Raw genomic sequence first — 27503 nt, 5'->3', positions numbered from 1 at the left:
AGGTCACTGCAGAATGGGACCCGCGGGCTTTCTGGCATGGGCATGCTGATTCCTCTCATTCCTTAGCCACCCTGCTTTCCTAGCCATCCTTCTCAGCGCTTTGTGCAGTCGAAAGGCGAGGGATGTGACATGGCTGCTGCTGGAGCTGGGTTCCTCCTCCACTGCTGTCCAGTTGCTGCAGCTGAGAGTCGCTGGGGTGGCTCCTGGGTGCTGCAGGTAGGGCTGTCACAGCTTCCTCGGCCCCTGCTCGAATACGTTGTGCCCCAAATAATTCTTCATGTATTTTAATACAGCAATCGCTGTCTGGAGAGGCCAGATCCCACCCCACCAGCGCTGCCAGGCCCGAAGGAGCACGCTGGAGCAGTCTCTGCCTCTTCCGCTTTCACCCCTGCTCCTTTTTTCCGCTTGTTTTTAATCTCATTTTATGAACCCAAGGACAAACCTGAAAATCAGGTGTGACAGCAAAGATAAAGGTGAGTCACCTGGCCCCGAAGCCAGCTGTGCCACCGCTCTAGGAAACGGGGACTCCTGCGGGGTGGTGACCGAAGGCCAGGCGCTGCTGCTCTGCGGTGTGCAGGGCCTGCTGGTGAGCTGGCTCTTCGATCCAAGCTAACTTCACCCATCACAGCCGATGCTGCAAATCCGTGCTGTGGCTGACACCAGGGTTGGACCAGGACTTCGGAAGCGCTAAGTCCCCTTGCGGCCAATTTTGACACGCGGGGTTGTGGTGGGTTGGAGAAGAGCTCAGCGCTGAGGACAACGAGCAAGAGGTGTGTGCTTCCTCGCAGATCAAAACTCTGCATTTGTGCAGCGTGCTTGCTGCTTCACATCAGCACGGGATCTGGCCTCCAAAAAAAGAAAAACCAGCAGCCCGGTGTGTTGGTTGGTGCTGCTTGTATCGATGGCTTTCTGAGCAGGTGCTGCTGCTGGCAGTGCTGGAGAGCCGCAGCACGGAGGAAATGCGTCTCCGGCTTTTGTTATTTTGCATGATCTTTGTATTAGATAACTCCAGCAATGTTCTTCTGAATTGAACAGTTTCATAAATGAAGCCCGAGAAGCACAGAAACAGACACAGAAAGCTGGTAGGGATCCTGCAGGCAGTAGTGTCGTGGTACAGCAAGATAGGTCCGTGTCTCGGAGCAGCTGTGTTCATATGCATGAGCTGCCCATGCACGTAAGCTGAATTTGAAGTCAGGCTGGGACTCTAAGCTCAGGTTTGCATAGAAGGGGTCTGATTTTCCTAAGTGTGCAGTGTGTGGGGAGCTCGGTGATGGTCAGAAGCGCTGAGGATCAGGGCTGCTTGTAGCAGAGGAAATAGCTCGAGATTTCTGAATTGAGGACTTTGGCCAGCAGAAAACAAATATTGGCACAGTGTGGGAAAGGCATAAAAATACATATGTCAAAACGGTGCAGGCTTTTAAGTGTTTTTCACTTAAAATGAAAAGGTCAGATTGAATGGGGTTGTCAGCTGGGGACCTGCACGTGCACCTGCCAGTCAGACACGAGCGGACCCTTGTCAGCCCGTGCTGATGGCTGACTCCCTGAGAACTTGTTGGTGCTTGAAAACTGGCGACTGGAACAGCTAAAACTACAATTTTCCTTGTAGCAGTCAGGCTGAGACATGTGTTCCTCGTTGGGGTGGGAATGAGAGCTTCCCAGCGCGAGGCTGCTTTATCCCAGTTTAACTGGCGTTCACTGGTGGGCTTCTGCAAGTTACAGCCCTATTGATTTAAGGGAAAAAAAAAGAAAAAGAATGGAGCTCTGAGTATTTGTAAGACTTACAAGTGTAAACCAGATTTAAAGGTGAATGCAAGTTTCAACCAGTCAGGAAAAACATCTGCCATTCAGCCAGGCTGCTGGATGAGAAATGTAATTAGCACTTAAAGAAATTATTTTAACGGCTAAGATTTTCTCTTAAAGGGATTGGTGGTTCTTGTTACTTCAATTACCAAGTGACCGCTGCAATGTTATGCTGGAGATGCCTTTTCTTCCAAAAATGCTGACTGTATTTCTCTGAACCAGCTTTCTTGCAGAGGTTTCAAGCTGTCCGTTTCTGAAAAACCCGAAGAATAAAAGAAAACTCAAAACACATCGGAGAATCACCATTTAAATTCAGGCATTGTAAGCTACTGCTTTTCGTTGTGATTTAAATCAGCAAGCAGGAAATGTTGCTTTACATACTGGTGCTTTACATTAATGGCTTTTCTTATCGGGAGCTGTTGATTCTCGCCGTTGATAACACGGCATCGGTGCTATCAGGCAGGGCGAGCAGGCTGCTGCTGCTCGTCGCGTCCTTCAGGATTTGAGTAAGATCTCAACCTTTCACCTAATTCTTCTTTTGGCCTGGGATGGCTTTTTTATGACTTCTGAATCTCCTTCTCAGCTTTTGGCGAGCTGTACCTTAAACTTAACTAGTTGGAAAGAAACAAACGAAGAAAACAATCTGTTGTGAGAGGCGTCGCTCTCAGTGAATTCCGGTCCCAGCGCTTTGTTCCGAGGCTGCTCGGTGCTTTGAATGGGATGGCTGATCCCCGCTGTTCAGCTTTTTCGCTTTAAATTACTTTTAAATGATAAATTGCTTGTTGAAATGCTTCAGGGTGCATTAAAATAAGCGGTCTGCACTGCACTAAGCACGAAAATGAGGATGCACATGCGCGCACGTACGTGTGGACGGCCTCGAAGTCCCGGTGGCTGTGGCTGTGATCTGAAGGCATGAGCTGAGGTGTGCTGAGCCCTGCCAGGGGGGAGCTGGGTGGGGTGAGGCTGCGTTACCAGAGAGACTTCCCTGCTCTTACCTCTTGCACGGCCACGATAGCAGTCTGGGCTTTCTCAGTGCAGGATTAAAATCAGAATCAGCCGCACGCTGGCTGCTGAGCGTCTGTTGCAGTGAGCTGGAAAAGCACCTGAACATTTCCCACTGAGGTTGTAGGGGAAAGTTGTGTGAAACCCAGAGGGGCCTCCTTGGGGCTGGGCTGTGGACGTATTTCCCTGAGGACTCCAGCGGAGCAAAGACTTGTGCTGGAATCGATGGCAATAACGTGGGTGTGTTTGTATGATGTGCTTGTTCATCTTTCCCTACCTAAGCCAAAAGGGGATAAGCATGGCCGAGAGGAGGCTTGTGGAGCCATGGCAGGGAGAGGGGCAGGCCCTTTTTTTGGGGCAGGGTGATGTTCCCACCAGCTTGCCTGGGACACGGGTAGCCACGACCTTGGGAGAGATGAGGCCAGACAGGGAGCGGGTTGGCTGCCAAGCTGCGGCGCTCCTTGCTGCGTACAAGCAGCTTGGGGCATGGGGTCCTCGAGTCCTGAGAAATGTTCTCCACCAAGAAATGCTTGTTGAGATCATGTCCTGGAGATCTCTGGTTTGGAGGTGACCTCATGGCTCCGTGGCTTGTGATGCAACAGTTGGGCAGCTCTGCCGGGTTCGTCCTCAGCATCTCTCCTGGCTCCCTCTGCACTCTCAAACCCAGACCAACTTTTGTAGCCTCCTGCTAAAGCAGCGGGGCTGAATGACTCCCTTCTGCCCAGGTCTTGTTTGGGGTCACAGACGGAGAAGTTTGGTGGACCAGCTCAGGTGGGTACTGCTGTGCTGGCCAGGAGAGGTGGGTGCTGGCACCAGCTGGTTGCTGCCTGCCCTGGGGATGGCACCCATGGGTCCTGCTCGCCTTGCAGGACCCAGTCACAAGCTGACAGGGACGGCCAGCGTGGAGAGAAAAGCCAGGCGGATGCGGCTCAGTTAGCTGAGGCTGCCAGAGTCCTGTAAACGCTCTTATAAACATCTCGTGAGCTAAACTTGATGAAAGGCGAGCCTGAGCCAAGGTCTTTTACACACAGGTTGGGTCCCAAGAATATTGCCTTACCTGGAGCTCCCGGAGGTGCTGTTGTGAATTGAATTGAAACAGGGCTGGAACCAGAGGGGAATGTTGTTGTCTTCTGCCTTTGCAGATAAGACCGAAGGGCATTTTGCCAGGAGCCTGTGGGAAGGACCTAAATTGTATATAACTCTACATCATTTTAAAATGAAAAGTAAACATGCAGAACCATAATATTTGCTTGTACTTGTCTCCTCCGTGATGGATGAAGAGAAATTGCTCTTTGGCTGAGTTCAGCAGCAATAAAACCTTGCAGTAACTCATCTTCATCCCCAGCCTGTGGTGAGTGGGAGACACTGTTGCGATCGCCGGCTGGATTTGTCCTTGCAGCACCTGAAGGCAGCTCCGAGGGTCTTGGGGGCTTGAATACCTGCTCTATCCACACCTGGGTCCTGCGGGGAGTCAGTCAGGGCTGGGCACCAGCCAAGCATCAGTGGGATGGATCTGGGAAGGTGCTGATGGGGCGAGGGTAGACCCCAATGTGCTCTTACGGTGTCGGAGAGGCGAGGGTCGCGTGTCCCTCGTGGCTGCTGTAGCATCAGGCATGATGTGCAGTGACAAGGGGCTGGTGGCAGGGGCAGGACGCCATCCCACCGGGTGACAGGTCAGGGGGACTGGGGCTGTGAGCTGCACCTGGTGTTGTGCAATTCCTTGGTTATAGATCTGTGGGCTCAACGCATCCTCACGAGCAGCGCAGGTAAAACAAACGCAAGCCCGAACCGAGCGTTTCCATCGTTACGGCAGCAAACAGCAACAGCTTTTTGTGCTGTGGTGGTGACGAGGCGAGCCTGTGCTCGTCACGAGCAGAGATAGGGACGTGGGGGTGTCGGGGCTGTGGCTGGGATGGGATGCCGGGCGGGAGGCAGGAAGGAGTGCGACATGCAGATGCTGTGCAGCTCCTCGGGATGCACCCAGCAGCGTCCTGGCGTGACACTTGACATGTGCAGGATGCCGGTTGTGTGGCCTGGCTGATAATGGGCTGGTCCCTCTGGTCTGCCTGCATCTCCTGCACAGGGAGAAACAGCGTCAGCTTGGTCAAAACAGAAAATCCTGTAAGCTTCAAAACCAAATAAATGAAGCCTCATAGCTCCATTGTCTTGCCCCAAGCCACAGTGACTAAGGACAGATTCACCTGTTCTCATATTTTGTGCCTCGTTTTATGTCCCCCTCGCATCGGTATCTTTACAAATAGTCATGTTTTGTTGTATTCCTAGTGTGACAGCTTAAAGCTCGGTGCTTTGGGGTCAAAATGCTCGCTTACACAGGGTGCGCAGAGCAGCTGCTGTAAAACAGCCCAGAAGCACGGAGGCTTCTGTCGAAGAAAGCTGGGGAGGAAAACGCTCCGTTTCCCAGAAGCTGTGTGGGTTAAGCTGCAAGTTTTGGAGAAGAGCTGTCGGGAAGCCCATCCAGCGTGCATCACATGGAAACTCTTTCTCTTCGCAGGGCTGGGAAAGAAACCCAAAGTCGTGACTCCGGCAGCACCCCGCGTGTCTCCAACAGCCCCGCGCTGAGTTCATCCCACCAGCAAAGCTGTGCAGTGCGAGAGCCGGTACGTAAACACTTCTCACAGGCACGAGGGGAGTGGAAGGAGCTGCAGCTTTTCTAGCAGTAGCACCTTGCTGCGACTCTCATCTAGGGGACCAAAAAAAGCTCCTAAATGAGCGTGGAAGGGGGTTGGGATAACTGGGAAACAGATGAAATGGTAACTCCCTTGTGCTGCTTGCACAAAGAGACCTCGGAGGGGAAGGGCTCAGCACCAGCAAGAAGCTGAGAGTGTTTAGAAGTCACCCCAGCCTGTAGGGCTGGGGCTGTGGGTTCGCTGTCGCGGGGAGCACCGTGTGGCAGCGTGTGTTTGTAGGTGATGTGGGGGGCGCTGACAAACACCTGCGTAAGAAATGCAGATATCCCGTGTCTACGTGTGCGTACACCCAGCGTACGGATCCGGGCACGTGGAAACAAAGATGTGCAGTGCATATATAGTATATACTACACAGTGGCGTGTGAGAGCTCGGGGGTGTGTGTACCAAATGTCTGTATATACTATATATGGCAGTGAAAGAATGCATATGCATTCATGTTCTCTTCTCTTTTTCTGTCTCTTCTGTCTCTCTGTGGAGCTGTTGCAAAGCTACCAGATCCAACCTCCTGGGAAGCCTTTCTGGCCAAGGTTTTACAAGCCAGCACCTGCTTTTCCTGCCTTGCTTTCTATATTTATTCCTTTGCACACAGTTTTTTTGCCTTTGCCCGCAAAGCAGAACTCTCACAAACATTTGTGTTAACTTTCGGCTGCCCAGGACTTCAGCTTGCGAGTCCTAAGCTTGCTTTTGTGCATGGTGTGGGAAGGAGTGTAGGTTTATGCAGTTGTGCATGTGTGTATGAACACCCCTGGTCCTGGCTGCCTGCGTTACAGCATTCTCTGTGCTGTCTCCCCGCGATGCTGCAGCAGTCCCCGCGTTACGTCTGTCGTGCAAGTTGTGCTCTCCATCTCTCTGAGATGCTTTTATGAATCAAATGTTCTGAGTGTCCTGCTTATGTAATGCCGTGTAAATGAAATTAGTCACGCCTGACCCAGTGGCCAAGTGATAATGATCTATACTGCTGTGCGGGAGGCTCAGCTTGGATTTTATTCCCAGGCCCCTGAGCTTTCACTTTCCAGGATCAGGACTGTGGCAAGGAGAGGGACTCGTGGCTCAGCGTGGCAGGGAGCTGCTGGTTCAGCTGTGCTGGGACATGGACCTGTCCATCCCTCTGGTTTCTATTCTTTGTGGTTTGGAGTGGTAGGTGCTCTAAAACAGGGGGCACTGAACCTCGGTTTATACTTCAGTACTGCTGTTTAAGCACAGTAGCAAGAGAAGACACGATGCCATCTGAGCTGGGACCCCAAAAAGGACACCATAACACCAGGTGGTGGGACTGCAGTCAGCGAATGCTGCTTGAGGGGACGTGTGTGCTTGCTCCTGGGTGCCGGGTGGCCGCTGTGCCGAGCGTGCCCTGTCCCTGGGGCTGTCCCCAGAGCACATCAGCGCTCCCTCCCAGCCCGGGGGGTATTGAAAGGCCGTGCTGGGCTGCCTGCCAGCACCGGGAACCGGCTTGTCCTCGTGTGCTCGGCCCCCTGCCCTCCCAGCCCCTCTAACAGCTATATTCATTCCTGGCACGGAGTCCCTCTAAGGTCACGAAGCCAGGGTTCAACCCCAGGAGCCATAAAACATACCCTGCCTGACCCCTGCGCGAAGGCAGCGTTAACAGCCTGCCTTCCCTGGGGTTTCGTTTCCCTGTCCCCACTGCGTGCCACCGCCGCCTGCATTCCTCTCCGGCTCGGTAAGCCCCTTGCCTCTCGAGCTGACGCAGCTAATATTTCCCTGCTGGCAGGGCAAGCGAGGTGGTGGCATTTAGCTGCGAGGGAGAACCTTGATCTCTTAATGCTGCTGGAGCCCGGAGCTGCGAGGGCTGCTGCGCTCCGGGGGCAGGATTGCTGCTGTCCCAGTCCCTCCTCCTCCGTGGCTTTGTTCCCTTCCTTACCTGATCCCTGCTTCATCCTGCTGCGTGTCCTCACACAGATACCCTGGGAATTGTCTTCAGTGAAAGACTGAAAAATGGAATCAGAGTTTGCAAAGCCTTCCCAGGCACTCTAACAACTCATCTTGCTATGGTTTTGGAGCATCTTTGGTGATTGGTGTAGTTTCTGAGCAAGGAGGATGTCCCTCATGGCCCAGCTGTTGGCTGGGGCACTTAGCTCTGGGGAAGGTCTCAGTTGTTTTCATTTTATTTTATTTTATTTTTAAAGAATAATTGATTGGCTGCCCACAGAGGGCTAGTCCCAGCCTGCATTTTGGGAAGATGTTGCTCTGGCATTACCCTGGGGTAGCACTTAGCACCACTGGAGCTGTTGGCTCCTTAAAGCTGTCTTTATAACTCACGCGTGATGGGTATGTGCTGGTGCTGCCTTGTTAGGTTAATTTGTAGTGGTAGTGATGGGTCACCAAGTTACATGTCCTTATTCTGAAAGACACAGAGCTTTGTTTTCTTCAGAAGCAAGGGTTTAGATGTTTTCTGTCACCTGTGGTATCAGGGACTGAACTCAGGCAGTGACGGGCCCCTGATCCCTGCCTGGCAGCTGGAGGTAATTGTGCAGCCTCTGTCACTGCAGGGGTTTGGCTTCTCCTGAAGCCTGTGCTTCGGTATCACTGAGAGCCAGATGTGCTCTTTTTTTTTTTTTTTTTTTTTTACTGTCACTTTTTTTTTTTTTTTTTTTTACTGCTTATTTTGGCCATACATGGGCAGAGTCAGCTCTGGAATTCCTTCCCTATAAATTCAATAGCATCTTGTGGGTGGTGCTGGGGAATCACTCTGGCAGTGCTGCCTGGGCAGCCTGTTCCCCTTGAAAACGTCCTGATTTGCACATTCCTCAGATGCTGCGTGCTCAGCCTGGCCGATGGCTGCAGCCACCAGCGGGCTGCTGGGGCAGAGGGGCTGGGAGGGTTTCAGCCTGGATATTCGCCTCCCGGCCATCCCTGGGGTGCCAGAGGGGAGATGTGGGTGCCTGGGAGAGGTCCCTGCTGCCCTGTGGGAGTAAATCACCCCTCTTTGTGGGCAGGATTTGCTCTGTAAGTGTACCTGTGCTGCCTCCTGGGCTTGCTGGATGTTGAACTTTGAGTGGGGACACTCGGTGCTCCCCTGTTGCCATCCCCATGTCCCACGTCCCTGTAGGGATCCTGCCCAGGTGGCAGCGAGCTTTTTCTCCTTGTGCTGCTTGCCCAGAGAGCCCGTTTGCTGGAGCAGGGAACCTTTTTGATTCCAGGCAGGAAGAATGGCTTTGGGATTGAGGGATGCTGCTGTCCTGGGGCTCCTGTTCCCCGTGGGAGCTCTCTGCTCGTGCAGGGTGCATTTCTCTCTGCAGAGCTGTTTGGCCTCTGACGAAGCAGAATCACATGCGCGCTTCTCGCAGGGTGCTGGCTGGATGAGTCAGGTTCAGGGAGCTTTTCCCTGCCCCAGGTGAGCAGCTGGAGCCGAGCAGGAGCCCGAGGCCATGCGCAGTCCTGCTTGTGCCCTGTGCCCTGCTTGCCAGGTGGCTCTGACTGCTGGGGCTCACCGTTCTGGCACTGAGTTCGTGTCACCATAAGCACAGCCCGATTTCACCTATTGGCCTTCAAATAGCACTCAGAAAACCAGCTTTGGGAGCTTTCCTGCTGGTGAGTTGAGGGACGAGAAGAGGGTGGTTTTGAGCAGCAATTGTGGATGCGGGGCGATGGCTCCTGGAGCTGCCTGGCTGCATCTCCCCGGGCATCCCCAGGAGGGGACGGGAGCTGCCCGAGCACGGGCCGGGACCGTGCTGGCGCCGCGTGGCCTTGAGTTCAGGCTGCTCGTGGGTCGGCCACGGTGATGTGCTCGGTGCCTGGAATTCAGGCTGGAGAGGGGCAAGTCATCCCCGTGCCAAAGGCAGGGAGAGAAGGGTGATTTTTTTTGACATCCTTCGGAGTTTTGATCTCCATATTTGGAAATGTTTACCCATTGCTCTGATCTATTGCAAGGGAGGGGAGGTGACTCAGGGTCTGGTGGAAGCAGGATTTGAATTCCTGTAGTAAGGTTTTTTTCTTTTCTTTTTTTTTTTTTTTGTCCTTCTTGTTTTGGAAGCTTCTTGTGGTCAGTTTTCAGTTCTCTTTTGCTCCTGGACCTTGTTCCAAATTTGATCTGCTCGAAAGGGAAGCGTATTAGCGAAGGAGCTTGCCTGGATGCTGGTAAGTGCATCATTGCTGCTTTAGCAAGCAACTTGGGATTTTCTGTTTTGTTTAGTCAGATGGATTGCATCAAAGTGTGTGCGTGGCTGCTGGTGGAGGCAGGCATGTGGATCGCCAGTCAACAGAAAAGGACCCGATGAAAGTTTCTCAAGCTCGGAAATTTAGCTTAATAGATTGGTCTCAAAGGCAAAATGTTTCTTCAGGCCTAGGTACAAAGATAATTTCAGCCAGCTCCCATTCAGCCAGGCTCTTCCTTGTAGTTTCTGGCTGATGCACCAAGGCAGCAGAGCTCTGTAGGGTTAAATGGGTACGGTTATGTGCATGTGGTCAGCAAGTAAAGTATAGCTTAAGAAAGATTTCTGTCTCCTAAGCAAGTGTGTGTGTTCAGAAGGCTGTGTGACACAGGGATATATTTATCTCCAACGTTAATATTTAACTGTTTTGTTAGGGAACTGCAGAAGTTTAACAGCTTTAACTGTATGAAGGTTCAACGTGTGGTTTTTCCTGTTATTCTTTATTTTTCCTTAGCGGGGTGGTTTTTTATCTGTCTGATACTGCAGCTGTCTGCTTCTCTGCTTCTCCCCTTTTCCTTTCTCCTTCCTGAAAGGAAACTGCAGTTCATCGAGAAAACCAGGGGAGCGGGGGGGAACCTGGAACATGTTTTGCTTCCTGTTTTATTCATGGCAACTAAAGCCATGCCCAGGAATCTGGAGTGGAGATCCACTATCCCGCATTCCTCTTGTCATTTGGAGCATGTAACACGTATAGAGTGCTTTTAGTGCTGGCTCTGGGGGTTGCGTAGCAGCGAGTCCTGCGCCTCAGATAGAAAGCACTGCACTTTGTCCTTTTACTTGGGAAGGGATGTTGGTGAAAAACGGTGTATGGCTCGTACCACTGCTTAGTGATGCGTGCATCTGCTTTGCTAAATGGTATTTTTAGGCTGATTCAAGCTTGTTATCGTACCCTCCTTGTTTTAAATTTAGGATGTAACTTTCTAGCAGAGGTCTTGCTTGGATTTTCTTTTGCCCTTTTGACTAGGGATTATTATTCCACGTGAGGTTTGGTTTTCTTAGGAGATACGGATTTGCATCAGGTCTCTTAGGTGCAAAACTGAAATGTTTTTTTTGGGGAGGACAAAAATGCTCGACATAGCTTGCACAAGAATAGGATGTGAGCAGAAAAGCATCGTACCCCAGCCGGCAGTGAAGGGACTGCCGCGGTGTGTTCCTGCAGGCAGGTCGGGTTTCGAGTTTGCACATTTCAGTTGCATTTTAATCCACGCTGTTTCAACAAGCTGCTTGGATTAGGTGCAGCTTTGGGGCTCGGGGCCCTGCTGTCCTGAGGAGCTCACAGCCTGAGCTGGCAGCGTAGGCGACGGCGTGGAGAACGGGGTTTGGGGAGGCGCGTGGAGCTGCTGCAGCATGCGAAGCCTCAGCACGGTGACTTGCTGGGGGAGCCACCTTCCTTTGTCGTGTGTGGTGGGCAGAGCCGTGGAGGGCGGTGAGTCCAGCTCTGTGTTGCTCCTCGTGCTCTGTGCTTTGCCTCCACGTGTGCACGTGCGGCCCCGGGCCATGCCTCCTCCTGCACCGTGCCTCGAGCAGCCCCTGCTTCGGCGGTGCTTGGATGTGGCGCCTCCAGGCTTCGCCAGCCGCTTGTAGCCCAGCTTGGTTGTTGGGGACAGGGCTGGAAATGATGATGTTCTGTTCCCCTCGCAGTCTCCCCCCTTCCATGCTTGCTGGAAGACCAAGACGAGAGGTGCCAAGGCCCAGCTGGGTCCCCAGGCCTGGAGGCAGCGCCAGAGTGAAGGCGCTTCCTCAGGAGGCCTCGGGGCAGACGTCGGGCACGCCAGGGGCTGATAACCTCCATGTGCTGATCCTTCTCCCTGACACATCTCCGCTGGATGGACCTGAAGGCTGAGCACCCCCAGGCAGAGCCCCTGCCTGGAGGAAGCCCGAGGCTGGGGCCGCAGACTGCCAGGGCTCTTCTCTGGTGTCTCTCCAGAGCCCGGACAGATCCGGTGATCGCTGATGCTAACCAGGATCCGCAGCGGATGCCACACAAAGGATTTTCTTCTGTTCTAGGAACGGAGCCATTAAGGGCTGACCTGTAAACTAATACACGGCTAAAGATTTTCCTCCTGCAGCCTGGCACTCTGGAAACACTCGAGCCTGAGAAGCCTTAGGTGGCTTCCGTGGACCTTGAGGACGTTCAGAGAGCTCCATGCCTGTTCCTTAAGCCCCTCGATTACTTTTATAGATGCAGAAGATTTGCTTTAGCTCCTGTATAAGGAGGATTGGTTCACAGCCCGTCCTTCACCCCGGCGGTTGCACCAAATGATCACGGCACAGCTCGCTGGGCTGGCACCGTGCAGGACGTGGCAGGGTGGTGACACTGCCACTGTGTGAGCTGGGGGCTGTAAGGGGGCTTAGCAGGCACCAAGTGTGTGTGCCCCAGAAGCTGCCCCAGACAGCATGGAGGGGAGGAAGGAGAGGCAAGATCGCAGGCCTGGGTGGCTCTGTGTGTCTGGTGCTTTGCATTTCTGTAGGCAGAGGTTTCAGAGCTCCGAAACACATCGTGTCTGCAGGCTGGGGAAAGCTGCGCTATCCTGGTGGGTGCGGGTGCAGAAACTGAGGCACTTTGTGGCAAATTTGGGAAAAGTGCAAATCTTCTGACTCCGTGTGACTGTTCATGTTCAGCTCCTGCACAGCAGCTGTTTTACAGCCTCGTGCCGAATAGCGCTGTTAAACACACTCTAATAAAGTCATACTTTTCTGAGCGTGAAATATTTCTGCTTCAGTTGCTCAAAGGTAAACCAAGTCATACCGAGTATTTCATAAAGCTGATCTATGTTGCCCGTGTGTGACAGGATCCCAACGTGTAGCGTGGCTTCTGGAGCTTCCAGATGGCACTTCACCTAATGGTGCCACTGCTACCTCTTAGTATCTGAGCAGAGCGCAGTCTTTTAAGAAATGTCTGTGCTTATTAGCTTTGTAATGCACATTCTTGTGTAACAGCTGCTGCAAGCAGCAGGAGGTCTTACTCTCAGCCTAATTCTTCAGTCAACTTTGAGGGAAATTTGCTCCTGTGAACGAGGTATTTGCATTTGGGGTAAGATCTCTCAGATGAGAAGAACTTGTTTGCCTCCAGTGAGCATGTCAGTTCAAGGACTCGCATGCCCAGGAGGAATAAACAAGTTGCTCTTGCTCCTCTCGCAGCATCAGTGAACAGTGTGGAAGTCTCCCCAGTTGCTTTTTGCTTGATATGGGGGTGACTGCGTTTTAAAGAAACGTCAGGTTTCGGAAGCCTGGCTGCCTGCATTGAGGAGGAAAGGAGTTCTTGTGCTGTCTCACACCCCTACTGTGAAAATATTGCACAGAGGAGTCCCAGAGAAGCTGTCCGTTTTGGCAGCCACTTCCCTCCTACATGCTTGTTCTTCAGGTAAATCCCTCGTCAGCCCTGTCAGCCGTTCCCCCTTCCTCCCTGAAAAGTCATTATCATCTCTTGAAATTAAGGAAAAGACAGGAGGAGGGAATAAATGGATGTTAAGAAGTAGAAAACAATCAATTAAATAGTACATAGCATGTAATTTTCCTTGGAAACTTACCATGAAATTGAGGAGCACTTTAACAACTAGTAATTTAAATTGCATTTGAGCACTGCTAATGGGTTGTTTGCATGGGAATTTCGGTCATTTCGCAGCAGGCCCCTGTCTTTAGTACCCCTTCATTCACTTTTAGGAAAAAAAATAAATATCCTGCAGACAACTGGTCCAACTGTTGCAGGTAAAAGGTGATACCACTGAAATTTTGCAAGCTCTTGTTAGGTTCAGAGCTGTTTACTTCATTAGCATCAGCTCTTCCAGTGTTAAATTTGATGGGAATGCTGGGAATTCAGCACTTTTGATCTAAAGAAGCTTGTCAGGCTTGTTATTTCTAAAAGGCAGGAAAATAACGTTATTCCCATTGCACTCACAAACGTGTTAGAGGCAGAATGGCTGCAGGGGCTCCTCCGGGCTCACGGGGTGTTTGCAGCCGTGCTCGGAGAGGTCTCTGCTCCTCGGGGTCCTCCCCAGCGTGGTCCCAGTGCCAGGGCAGGGAAGCTCCTCACCTGCAGCTGGGGCTGACCTGGGAATGCTGCCTGTGTCCCTGCCTTTATCACCCCGAACAAATCCTAAATGCCTTTTGGGATCTGATCCGAAAAGGAACAACAGAGAGGTGCTGATCAGCTGTAGCTGTTGGGTATTTTCATCGAACCTCTTAGGCTTGTTTTTCCAATGTTTAATGCTCTCCTTCACCACTGTTTTGCTTATAAAATGCCAGAGATTTTCAGCAAAATGCAATTAACTGTGCGCTGTTTTGCCACTGGTTTTGGTAGGAACAGACTCTATAGGAAGGCAAAGGCAAGTTGCTCGTCGCCTGTTGCTGAATGAACATCCCGTTTTCAGAGCAGGGCTTTTGCAAATCCGTGGGCACAGCTAGCATATGGAAGGGGGTTCCATTGTAAAAACAAATCTGGCCTTCTGTTTCTGGATGTGTAGGTTGTTTCTTAGAAGATGGAACCTTTAAAATCTGTCCCTGCAAACATGGCTGTTAAATTCTTCTATTTCTGGCGAAGCGAGGCAGCTGTCTGCGCCGAGATAAGCTATAAAAGAAGCAATATTTTCCAAAAAGGGCCTTTTTTTTAGCTATACCTGCCAGACAGCTTGGCCAGCAGGAGTTCACAAGGAGTGTAGCCACTGCTGCCCTTTTATGCACAGGGCCCTGAGCCACGTCAAAACTCCTGGGCAAGTCTCCAGGGGCAGCGCTAAGCAGCAGCTCTTCAATCTCTATCGTGTGAAAGGCTGCCACACAGACAAGAGCCTTCGGAGCAGAGGGAGGGCAGCTTGTCGATGTGATTGTTCCTACAAGATGTTCTGTTGTTTTCCAGGTGATTGCTTCGTCTTCAGCGGTGCTCCTGTTTTTAATTTTACTCGCATCTTTCTCGCCTGCAGTGGCTGTCTCCTTTAATCGCAGGAGGGGTTTGATGCTCCCCATCCAAGTTATTTACTTGAACGCGTTCCCCTTTGCTGCCTGTTCTGAGGGTAGCTATATGAGTTCAGACAAAGCCAGTAACAAAAATTGTAATTTTTTCCTAAGTGTCTGGGTGAGGTTTCTAAAAGGATAATAATGTTATCCTTTACGCATCCTGACACAGATGCTATCCACGGTTCTTCATTGGTTATCAGCAACCCATCTGCAGAGATAGGATTGCAAGAAAGCTGTGTCAGATAATCTCGTCGAGGCTGCTCAAGCTGTAGGGACAGAGCGGGACGTGGCTCTTGAGCACGCTCAGAGTGGGTGAGTGAGAAATTCTTCAACCCGGGAGGGTATCAAGATCGACATTTCGAGGCCGTGTGGGCGAGGGGCTGGCGTGCGGTGGGAGGCAGGGGTGAAGTCCACGTGGTGGAGGAGGGCAGAAGGGCCAGAGAGCAGCGACTTGGGGCGTTAGGAAACCCCAGACAGCTCACGTTCTGCTGAGATAAGGAACCAGCTGATAGCATCAACTCTGTGAACTGTCTAGCCGGTACTCTTGCCCTCTTATTTATTTAGTTATTTATTTATTGAACGAGCATCTTACCATGCTGATTCTTGAGAAGTGCTACGCCCACCAGACAAATCCCCCGTCACGCATGGGCAGCATTGCCAAACAGCCAGCTGCTGCAGGGCATCAGCTCAGCGCTGAGGCGGAGCAGGGTTTTGCCTCCACTGGCTTTTTCGTGGACCACGGGCCTCTTAGTCACCGATTTGTGCCTTGTGTGTTGTGCGTAATCCTCTCTTCATAACTTTCTTTTCCTTGCCCCACTTTTCCATTTCAGCAGTCCATTTTTCCCCTTTCCCAATAGCAGACACTCTTGGCGGGTAAAGGTCAACGTAGATGTGCTGGATACTCCTCCAGCAAATATCTGTGCGCCTGCTGGTCCAGCAACTGACTGACAACTGAATAGAAATGAGGCACGTGAGGTAGAATAATCCTGGTAAGGTATCTGTGGCCGTGCTCTCCTCTTGCTAGCACATGCGGTGCTCCCCCAAGCCCCCGTGTGGCTCATGGTGTGAGCTTGTGCTGAAGGCCCTTTGTTTGCCCTCCTTCCTTTCTCAACTGGTTTTGAAGAATGCTGATAGATTTAAGTAATAGCCTTGTAGCTGAGAGATAAGGAAGAAAAAAAAAAAAAGTCTTGAGGGTAGATTAGTTTGCTGTAGAGGGAAGGCAAACACCGAGGGAGCTCGGTGGAGGGAGCTGACGCTGAGCTACGCCGGAATGCTGAGATCGCGTATTTATCATTTACCCGCTCCGTAAACGTGTGTCGTGTTTTACAAGTGGAGAAGAAGACAGTCCTTGTCCGAAAGAGTCTGCAATCCACGACGGACAAATATGCACTCGAGGGCCTGGTTAGGGAGGGCAGGGGTGATTGCTGGAGGTAGAAATCCGGGTAAAGTGGATTCCTAGAAGAAAAGGGCTTCTCGGGGGGGAGTCGTGGGTGGGGAGAAGGGTGTTTGAGGTGCCAGGGGAGCGGATAGACAGGGGAGGGTAAATTGCTCTGGAAGGAGATGAAAAGACCTGAAAGGAAAGAAGGTTGAAGGGGGAGGGTAGAAAACAAGAAAAGTAGTAGGAGGAAAAAAGAGCAACAGGGCCGCTGTGGGAGGGGATATTGTGGGATGCTGTAGATGAGAGTTGAGATGACCTTAACACCTCTGTGTGTGTGTGTTAAAAGCTATGCTGTAACTCAGCTACTGGGATTAGTCATCTCCTGGTGCATGAAGCACCAGTTTCTTCTTCGAATGGAGAGGGGTGGTCCTGTCTGACTTCCAGGGCTGGAGGATCTCTTGGCTGGGCTTGAATGCCTCGTACGTCTGGTGGGGTGCTGGGTGCCTACACACCGTGCCATCCTGTACGTGCACCATTGCAAAAGCCTTAGCAGGCAAGTGAATGAGTAAATTGCCACCTTCTGCCTGGTGCCATCAAAGGTAGCTCTCCAAAGGCTTAGAAACCAAGTCAGAGATTATACACGTATAAGTAGGGTTTCAAGTGAGACAGGCTGCACTTCAATGACATCTGAGAGGGTGTGGGTGGGATGGATGTTTTTGTTGTGTTTTACCCACTCCCCAGTAAAAGAGCAGTAACCTTTGCAGCCAGCTCCTTTGTGCATTGACTTCCGTGGAACTGAGATGGCAAAAACTCACTGGTCAGCTGGTTCCTGGTGTCCTGCTTCCAGTTCTCGAAAAAGAGCTTGGGACTTCCACAGGTTCAGTCTGGGCTTTGTTCCAGTCCCAAGAACTGAAGGAGTCAGGGAAGAATTTACTGTCACCAGTCTTACTTCCCTTTCTCTGATTTCTTCTCTGCTTTTGAAAATATTTGCCCTTCATTTTTGGCATTTACGCTGCAGCCAGTGTCCATGGACTGGAAAGCCCCTTGAGTTCTCCTGAAGCAGCAATAATAACTTCAGCTTTCCTCCCAGATCTAGTCCTCCTCCAGCTTGCCTCCTTCTGGTTTCTTATTTCTTCTCCAACTTCTTTGTAGCCAATAAAAGGTGTGGGAACTTGAAGGGCATATCCTCTGGAGCTCTGTGTACTGTCATGGCATGTTGCTCCAGCAGGAGAAAAACTTGAGCTTAAAACATCTGAAATTGCCCATCATCTGGGCTCGTTTCTTGTAGTCCATAATTTGGGGGTGGGGAAGAGGAGGCGAGTCATTCTAAAAATGACTCATCCCACAATAGATCGATGCAAAATGTTCCATTATATTTTCATTGTCAAAGCTGGCTTCCCTCTCCACGAGGTGCTGCAAAGGATGCTTCATCATGTGTAGCGGTGGTGGCTGGGTGCACATGGGCTGATATATGGCTAGCCATGCAGCCAAAAGGTGTCTGGGTTTTAGATCAGGGCTTGCTGAAGGGGCATTGGAGTGCTTGGGTCATGGCTTGCTCCTCTTCTATGGATAGAGACTGTGTAAGGGCCATAGTGGTGAATTTTTGTACACTGAACCATTTGGGTCAATGCCTGCTGTTTGTTTTGGTGGAGTGTTGTTTGACCTCACGGAGTGTGTGTGTATGGCTGTGCGTGGGTAAGTGCATGTGCCTGAGTAAATACAGCAGTTGAGAAGGGCAAGTGCACCACCCTGGCATTTCTCAGGGCTTCAGACAAGTTACCAGATGTCATTGTTGCCTCAAATCCCAAAGGGATAAAGTGCAGAACGGACCTGTCCCTGCCTGTCCCAGCACTGAAGGGCTTTTCACAGAATCACAGAATTTATAGGTTGGAAGAGACCTCAAGATCATCGAGTCCATTTTTCTTCCATTTTCTTCCATTCGACCTGCGTGCGGGCTGCTGTCTGCGAGCCTTGCTGCTGAAAGCCCATGAAGTTGTCGTAGTAAAGCCTTCGGGGAGCAGGGTAGGTGGTGGAGACTGAACAGATGGTGACAAAATCTTTGTGGGTATGACCCGCACATGACAAATTCACAGGGTCTTGCTGGTGATATGGGTGTCGAACCAGCAGCCTGCTGTGGACATGATGCTGTTCGTGCTTATGTACAGTCAGTTTGCTGTTTCTAAAGCTACCATCGCCCTAATGGTTAGATATAGCAGTGGCTGGGGGCTTTCTGCTTATGCTGGAACATGAAAAGGCACACTTTTTCCCTTCTTTCTTTCATCTTTTTTTTTTTTTAATTTATTTTTAAACACCAAGTGTCTTTGTGGTGCCTTCTACAGTGGTTGTTTCACCCTATATCGTTGTCTACCTGCTCGATGGAAGATTTTTTATTATTTTGTTGCTGCAAATTTTCCTTTTTCCAAGTAGAGCATCCTTAAGGAATGGTCTGCAGGACTTGCTTGCTGAGGCTACACCATAACCAGAGCGTGGTGATGCAGGGCCAGGTCCATAGCAGGTGTAACGGCAGTGTGGTACCTTACAGCCTGGTCTGCCAAGGCTGTTTCTCACTGCTTGTAACGGAGCAGTTTATAAGACTTAGAAAGCTTGACGTGGACACAATGTTCCTCCTGAGATGTCGCCCTGTATTTCTCTGAGCAGTTCTTTTGTTGCTTCCGACGGCTGAAATTAAGATGGAGCAAACTCCGAAATGTTTGAACGAGCTGAGCTTTCCTCGTAATATCTCTTTTCCCCAGACAAACATGTGGGGAGATGTTCAGCCCTCCCTCCCATCATTTCCTTCCTCCCCAAGCCTCGAGACTGTCCCACTGCTGTGGGTTGCCTGTCTCCTGCACGAGTGTATTTCGTTGTCCCTCGAGAATGCCCGAGTCGGTGCTTATTTGTCTCCGAGTCATTGTCCTTGCAGTCTTGAATAAAACCCACGTTAAGCAGGTGGAGCTGATAAAATCACTTCCAACGCAGCTGAATGGCAACTGGGTCAGCTCCTTTTCTCACTGTTTCCTGACAGAGGAGAAAATAAAGCAGACACGAAAGCAAAACACATGAGTTTTCCCCTGTCTCCCTTCCCCAGCCCCACCCCGTCACGGTTTCTTCAGCACCAAAACAGAAGCCTCAGCCAGTCAGCTGCACAGGAGAGTCTGAATTTCTCAGAGTCAACATTTCCACGTCTGACAAAATCTAAAAAAGAATAATAACAATAATAAAATTTAAGAAAAGTGCAGAGGCTGCATGTGGTCTGGCACGCAGCCAGGCAAGGAGAGCTCTTTGGGGTTATTATTAGGCAGATAACTGTATCAAGGACTTGAACGTCAACCCCACTGTGAAGGCTGCGGCTCTGTTGAAATGCTGATGCACGTTTGATGCTTATGAGAAAATAGATGGTGGTGTCTGCAGCCACTTTTTTTTTTCTCTTTTCCCCCTGCAATAATTTTGGTGCTGGTGGAGTTCCTGGGAAACGATTGTAGGTGCTCCGAGGGGAGCTGTTGTTGGTTTTGAGCTTGCAAATCCTTTTCTGTTGTTACAACCAACACCTGGCTCGTACCTCTCAGAGGAACCATACCTAGAACTTGTCTTTGTTGGAGGGAGGTGTGCCCAAAGGGAACTGGACTGCCTTGAGGATCTTCTGATCCCTTCTCAGGGCTTATCTCAGCAAGGTGAGGGAAGTTTGGGGCCACTTGGGTTCTGGTTTGGAAGGTGTGTGTGTACGGAGAGGTACTCGGGGCACGGGGAAACCATCGCTGGGACTTCAGTGCCCTATAGCAGGGGGGCAACACGAGGAAGTGCAAGAAGAGCCTGACAGATCCATTAGGAAGATGCCTGTTGGTGATCCTTAAGAACCGAGACACGGCACTTAGAGCACTCGAGGAGCAAGAGCTGACGGAGAGAGGGATGCACGAGGCAAGGTGACACGGGTAGAGCTGCAGCCCGGGAAGTTTCTTGTCAAGTGCGTGGAGACGGGCAGAAGAACGTCTGTTTGTAATGCTGCGAGATACCACGTATCTGTCTGTGTTCCCAGCTATATACGGTATGTGCAAGGCTATATATAAACGCTTTGGTGGCTGGTATTTTGGCTGATACACTCACAGTTTTGTGCCACATTGAGAGATTTAAAAATATCCCCCCTGTTCCAGGAACATCTATACCATGACAGATGTCATCCGGCGTGGGGAGTGGCTTCTGCAAAGAGAGCACAGCGTTATTACTACGAGCCTCAGTACTCTATTAGATTATTTATTGCTTCGCTGCAGCCATGAGACATGTGAGGTGCATTACTTCTGCCTGTCAGTTTTTTCACACATCCAGTCAGGCAGCATCTGTCACTCCTCCCTGCAAGTCTCGAGCTTTCATTCTCAATGAACTTTCTTCCCTGCTGGAAGGGAGGCAAAATAAAGGTTTCGGGAGTACGCGGAGTTAACGAGCGAGTTCATTAACAATTATTTACCTTGGAGTCGTGCCTCTGAGAACTAGGGTCCTGCTTGGCTGGGCTGCCCGGCCGAGACACGGTCACCTCACGCTCGCTGTTGTTTTATTTCAAGGCGAGCCCGCAGACCTGTTGTGTCAGGCACTGGAAACCCAGCATGAGTCAGACCTGTCTCGGCTGCACGAGACACGGCAGGGTAGGAAACAAATGAGAAATGACGTGCTCAGGACTTGCTTTTGGGAGCAGCTTTGTGCTTCTCCGGACCTCAGCTCACCGTCCGAGGACCTGGTGGTGCTGCTTCAACCCCAGTGCCTGTCAAGAAGGGGACAAGTCCTGCTTTTGTGTGGCAGTCGTGAAGCACTGGCAGGGCTGTGCCAGGCATGTTCTGGTGGAAGCACTCAGAGAGCAATGTTGGCATTGCCAGGGAGCTCTGCTCGTACACGCAGGGGTAATTCTCCATTGCTCAGGCTTTGGACCTGCTCTGGGTGGAGTTTTTCAGACTGTCAGGGCCAGAGAACATGTTGGGGTTTGTACCTCTGTTGCAGAGACTTCCAGTAAATAAAGCAAGGCAATGAAAAGACAACAGAGCTGTGAGGAGTCGCTCCTGACCCAGGCCTCTTGTTTCAGGCTACCAAGCAAGGTGTCAGCGCTCTGTTAGAATCCTGGTCTGCGTGCTGGGATGCTTGTGCTGTAAGAAAAAGGTTGGGGACCCAAACTTTCCCTTCTGTGTTGGCTGCTGAGGATGGACACTATGGCTGTGGGTCTGGGGAATTTATGGTACCTTCATTTCCCACCTGCACTGGCGAGGGCAGAAGTGATCAGTGGAGCAGCAAGAGCGGATGTGTGGAAAGTGGGGTTAGAAGGGGTCAGGTCTTCCTGTGACTACAGATCGGGTAGGAAGAGTCTCTGTGGGACTTGCTAATTGTCTGGGGTTTGGTCCCTGCCTCTTGAGCTTGGCGGGTGGGCCATGTTCCCTGCGCAGAACTGCAGCGTTGCTGGGGGCAGGTTTGCTGTAGAGGCTGGAAGCAGTCTGCAGCTCCAAGGAGCCGGCCTGGTGAGCTGCCATTTGCACGGTGTTGCTGCCAGCGAAGGTGTCAAACAGCCTGAGGATTTCTGCTTCCCTTCAGAGCCAACCCACAAACAGGTGAGTGTTGTGGGGTTAGGCTTATTGGAGGAGCACGAGCCCCGTGGGTCCGCTCTGCAGGGCTCCGGGTCCTCGATGTTCTCTATCACTTTGTCAGTCGATCATTAAGGTCATGAGCAGAGGGATGCTCGTAGGTTTTCTCTGTAGATGTCCTGTTTCATGCATCCCTCCCAGAATTCTGGCCCTGTCTGCAAATACCCCAAATATCACCAAGCCCCACGCCTCCCTCCGACTTCAGAGGAACAATCTCTGCTGGTGGCCAGCCGCGGATGCCGAGGGAAGGCCCTCGACTTCCCCACCCCGCCAGCATCGGGGCACGGCCGCGGCGATCCCCTGACCTTGCACGACGCCCTTCCCGCTCCCGACCTCGCAAAAACCCCGGGCATCCACGGTGCAGCCCCGCCGGGCGCCGGATGAAAAACAAAATGCATAGAAAGCTTCGGGAGCGTGGGCGTCGCTGGGAGGGTGGACGGCGGGCGGGGGGGGGGGAGGGTGGTGGAAAAATAGCTGGGGTGTCGTGTCACCGGGTGTCAGGAAGCAGCCCGGCATCGGGGTGAAAGACGAGCAGGGGCCGGGGCGGCGGGGCCGCCGGCACATTCTGTACATTCTGCAGCCCCACAGCACGTGGGGCCGCGGGAGCAGCCCGGCAGCCGCGCGTTTCGCTTTCAGGCATGTAGCTCAGCCGGTACGGCGTTATCTGGGGGCATGCTGAGCCGCTCGCTCGCTCTCTTTTTCCACTCTAGTTTTAACTGAGGTACGCTTGTTTATCCATCGGGGCTCTACAGCCTATAAACAGGATGTCTCTCGGCTTCCTTTCAGCCCAGTAACGCTAAACCGCTCTGAGCGCAGATAACGCTGCAGTAACCCTCCTGGGGGCTGAACAAGCCTCGTGCCACTCATAGCTATCTATATGTGTAGCATGTATGGGAGCGTTTAGCTCGGATGTGCCTCTATGGATGTGGCGTGAATTGGCCATCATCGGCAGGGCCACGTTGCCGAAAAGGAATTAAGTGCATGTGTTAGGCAGGGGGCTGGAAATGAGGTAGAGATTTAAACCGGATCCTTAAGGATCCTTAATTTACACTTTGTAAAAACAGTCTGTTGAATAAAACCCTAAACCTATGAAACCTTTTGGAAAGATGTCAGTGGTTTGTTTAGATGTCACTTTCTAAAGATTTTTCCCAGTCTACTTGGGGGCATGGTGGCACCAAGAGCCTAAAAGTGAACGAGAGAGCACAGAAAATGACTCCGTTAAGTAGTGCTCGCAACGCAGAACAAAATTTTGAAGGAAAAAAAAAAAAGAAAAGAAAAGAAAAAGGAAAACTGTAACACTATATTTCAGGAAATTGTCTCTCTTCAAAAGGTCTTTTTAGGTGTTTCAGTCAGTGTGAAACCAGGGAGGATAAAGGTCATTCTTCTGAAGTACTTTTTGATTTAGGATATTGAAATCACAAATAATAGCAACAACAGAATGGAGGTTTAGTCTGACATGTTCAGTATCTGAGCTTTGATGTTCGAGATGTTCAGTGATTTTTATTGATTGTGATCTTGTTGTAAGCTCTGCCACATATGATGTCTTTTACAACCCCTGTTCCATTAAATCTGTAATTACTTTGAATATCTAATCTTTCCCTTGAAAGAACCTTAAGTTTCTTGCGCTTTGGAGAAGTGCTCTCCATACAGAGTGCCAATAGGGGGGAAACTTTAAGCATACTAATCCTTACTGTGTTAATTTTTAAGCCGGTCTTATCAGCTATGGGGCTGGACTGATGATTTCTTACACTCAAGGTTGGAAAGCAGGGCTCTAGAAAAAGAGATCAATGATGTCTGATTTTTATGGGGTCAGCGTGCCCTTGGTTCAAGGGGATTGCTGGTGAGAGCTTACACTTTTGTAGAGGTTTTAAGCCTCTACCCACCTCTTTAACTGGTTTGTCAGATCAACGCAACGTCTCGTTTACAGAGAGGGATTCTGGATCTGTTGCCGAGCCGTGGATCAGAATAGCTGTTGAGGAACAAGTTGTTCTGCCATAGCTCTTCTGCGCGCACCTCATATGCCTACAACTTCATTCCAAAATGAACATGCCTTTTTTTTGACTCCGTTCAGGCTATTTTGGAAGGAGTAAACTAAAACAGGGAGGAAAAATGCTCTGTTCTTCCTGAATTAAGATATCTGCATTGGGCATCTTTGCTGCGAGCTGCTGTACTTTGGCTTTGCCACCTGGGCGGGCAGCTCCCAGGCCACGCGGCAGGCCCGTGACAAACTGGAATTTTTGCAATCCATTTTCTGCTAAGGCAGCGCTCTTAGGAGATCAGATGTTTTCTATAAAAAGCTGGACGATTCTGGTTTTAATAGAGGGGCTGGCGTGCTTGCCTTCTGTGCCCCATTTGGCACCTCATCCTTTCGCCCGAGCGCGCTGGGTGCGTGCCGGGCCGTGCTTGCACCTGGTAGCACGAGGGGCTGACACAAACGAATGGGGTGCTGAAGCTGATGTCCCACCTGCCGTACAGATGCCATTTAAATAAAGATGTACCCCTGATCCCGAAAGCATTTACCCATCACAAGGGTTGGCAGCGCTGGCTAACATTTAAGCCGTTTCGCTTAGCTCATGGAAAACAGGAGTAGATTTCAGCGCCGGCACCCCGGGTGGACAGCGTGACATTGCGAGCGGTCACGGGCCTCTTGGCCTCTCAAAGACCCCCGTGGAGCTGGTGGCCAGCAGCTCAGGCAGCACAATGGCAGCAGGTGATGCTCTGGAGCAGATCCTGGCTTTGTGAAATGACCCGTCCCCTGGGGAGCAGGGCATGCTGAGCTTGAGTTTGGCTTTCCCACGGTGCTGCGTAACCTCTCCCGTGTAGCGTGGTGCTGCCCAAGTGCCACCGCTTCTCCGGTGACACGTTTGCGTCCCACCTCACGTTTCCCAGGGGAAAGGGAACGGCACGGGATCTGTATCTGGGCTAACTGCCTGCTCACGTGTTGGCGTTGGGATCAGAGGGGGCGGTTGGGTTGGTGGCAGGGCTCCCTCCTCGCCCTGCCACACCTGGGTGCTGCGGCTCCTCTCATCTCCTGTGAGCAGTGCAGCAACTCCAGTCGGGTTTTCTTGCCCTTGTTTGATTTTTGTCTTCTTTTCTTTTGGAAAAGAACAGAGCAGGAATGAAGGGGAAGGGTAAAAATGAATTTCCATGGTGTCCAATGTCTGTGGTCTGGCTCTGTCCCCACCTCACATCCAGGCAAGCCCCATCTCCAGAGAAGCGTGCACTTCTGAAAGGAATACAACAAGTGTCTGTGCTTAAGAAAGTGATGTCAGAACACCCCCCTTCATTTCTCCCTTCTGGAAGTCGCTCTGCATATAAAGTTGGTTCCCTTTCCTGTTCTTGCTGTGCCCAAGCTGAGGCCTGACCCTTCCTTGAAGTGGTCTCCATGCCCCTAGCAGCAGCCTGGAGTCCAGGACCGTGCCTTTTCCTCTCGTAGGGAAGCTCTCCTTCCCCATAACATAGCTTGGCAAACACGAGGTGATCTCACCTGCTGGGACTGACCGGCATGTGGTTCCTGCTCGAACAAGAAGATGAACTGGGCCAGAAGTGATAACTTCAGTCATTCCTGTGCCTGAGGGGGGACAAAGATTGCCTTTGTCTTGTGCCAAACATTTTCCGGTGCTCCGATGGACTGAGGAGGTGATGTGGCAATCTCCTAAGGGCTTCAGTCTTCATTTAGTTTGTGGCTGACCGTTGACAAACACGATAGACTTCAAAAGTTACAAATTTTAGTCCTCAACCTTGCGTGCCTGCTCCCGGTGTGTTAGCCTGGAGGGCCTTTATTGGATTCATCTGCTCTGTGTTCCTGTTGGAGCTGCTCTGGACCTTGTGGCTTTTAAAAGTTGGAGGGATGTTGTCTAAAAGGTGAAGAAACTTGGTGAAAGCCAAGAAAACAGTTCTTGGTAATGCATTCAGCAATGCTGGTTGAAAAGTGGTAGAAGAGAAGGGATGTGTACACTAAGCATTTTAGTAGGCGATTTCTTGGTGATAATGAAACATGACGGTGAGGGAAACGTGCTGCTGCCTTGTAAGACAGCGCTGCATCAATCTAATGGAGAGAGATAAGCTGATTAATTTTCTCACCATTTTTTTCCCCTGCTATCTTGTTAACATTTGAAGTGGAAAAAAGTCACCTGCTTTGAAAATGTTACTTGGTTAAAGAGAGAAAAACCCGACCAACCAAAAAGTCTGAAGCAAGCACTTACTGTGGTGGGTGGAATTACAGGAGCTACACAAAAACGGTGCCCTGGAGCTGTCTGCTGGATGGGCCGCAGGAGGAGCCGCGTGCCTGGGGTGGACCTGGCACCCCGGGTGGTTCTGGTGGCGGCGTGAGAAGTTCCTCCTCCCCAAACTGAGAGGTGTTGGTTCAGCCCACGGGTTAGTAATCCCTAAGAGGGGGACCAAAGATGAATTCAATGGAAAAAATAAACATTAACATGAGTAGGGGATGAATTTGGAGCTTAGAAGGAGGGCACTGCAAATTCTGGGGTAATGCAAGCCTGTTGAAACTCTCCCCACCACTGCTGGCAGAGCAGAGGCTGCTGCTGCGTAGAATTCAAAACCAGAGCTTGGCTGGGAAATGGGAAGTATTTTTATTTTTTATTTTTTTTGGGGGGGGATTAAAAAGAAACAGGAAAAAGCACGTCCTGTTTTTGACAAAGAATAACTCCCAAACACCTTCACCCCTACCTCCTGCAGAACCCACAGACCTCTCCAGAATCTCAACTTTCTATTTCTTCTTTGCTTTAAGAAAAACAGTACAACGCAAAACCCTGTTCCTTCCAAAACACCACAACATGGTCTAAAAATCACGCACAAGTTCTGTTACTTGAGGTAGGAGGTAAATGAGTTTTCTTGGGGAATAAATTGCCAGGAGACCCCTAGGTACTGCCCAGAGCTCCGGTGCTCCCTGCTGCTCTATGGCAATGTGTGGATTTGCTGGGAAGTGTTTGAGCAAGTTTTTTGAGGATTTTTCTTAATGCTGGCAGATACTGTTTAATGCTCATAATTATAATGTAATGCCCGTTATCAGTTGTGCCATCCCCTGTGCTTTGTGGATTTGGGAACCTAGCAGCCCTCTGCCTTCTGCTGGGTTTTTGCCTTCCTCCCAGCTGTGCAACTGGGTAATGCTGCCAAACTGATGGTCCGGCCTCAAAGCGTAATGCTTACCTGCTGATTGAAGGTATCTCCTCCACCTCTACCTCCCCGACTTCCTTGTTGCCTGCCCCCTGTAAGATGTGCTTCGGAGATGCTGGGTGTGGGTTACAAGCTCCTGAGAAAATCTGTGGGTAAATAATTAACGCGGTGTAACACTGAGCTCCCCTCCCCGAGGCTGGCCGGTGACAGTGAGTGTTCTCCTTTGTAGCTTGTTGTCCTTGTCCTGAAGAGTGGATCTCCTTGATTGGGTTCGGTTTCTTTCTTTCTTTTTTTTTTTTTCTTTTACCTCCTCTTTGTGAGAGTAAATAATGCACAAACTGCAAACGAGAGGTGGAATTGCAGACGAGGAGCTGACCTATAAATCTTTGATCTGGTTACATCCTGGCTCAGTGGAGGAAACAGCTTCTTGCTTGAGAGAAAGTAAAATGAGTCCTTTTGGCTTGATCGGGTGCCAGGACAAACCCAGCCTGTGCAAAAAGCTGCACGTGGCTGGGGTCTGGTTTTGGGGTCTGGTTTTCTCCCTATAGGAGATCTTCAGAAGCCACCTGAACGTGGTCCTTGGCAGCCTGCTTTGGGTGTCCCCCCCGAGCCGGAGGGTTGGGCAGGATGGTCTCCAGAGGTCCCTTCCAGTCTGGTTCTCTGAGTTCCTCATGGGAATTAAAGTGGTCCTTAGGGTAATGAAGAAGCTCAGGGCAAGGTTGTTGCTGGGAAGTGCTGTGTTGA

The 27503-nt window shown here is 51.0% G+C and overlaps 1 protein-coding gene across 7 annotated transcripts in view; it reads left to right on the top strand.

Annotated features, from left to right (window-relative positions):
- Positions 1-27503, top strand: part of LPP (LIM domain containing preferred translocation partner in lipoma) — a 331358-nt gene that overhangs the window by 16340 nt on the left and 287515 nt on the right. For 4 of the 7 annotated variants that reach the window (XM_082767515.1, XM_082767511.1, XM_082767512.1 and 1 more), the window contains exons 2-3: positions 2023-2121; positions 5315-5420. The gene's annotated coding sequence lies outside the window, so the exon portion shown is untranslated. Of the gene's footprint in view, positions 1-2022; positions 2122-5125; positions 5232-5314; positions 5421-27503 lie in introns of those variants that run through there. The other 3 variants (XM_082767516.1, XM_082767513.1, XM_082767517.1) reach the window with 2 other exon arrangements.

The sequence above is a fragment of the Aythya marila genome (assembly GCF_965140915.1).
Source record: "Aythya marila genome assembly, chromosome: 9".
Classification (NCBI taxonomy): Eukaryota; Metazoa; Chordata; class Aves; order Anseriformes; family Anatidae; genus Aythya; species Aythya marila.
Note: the sequence above shows the minus strand (reverse complement) of the source record. Positions and strands in the feature narration are given on the sequence as shown.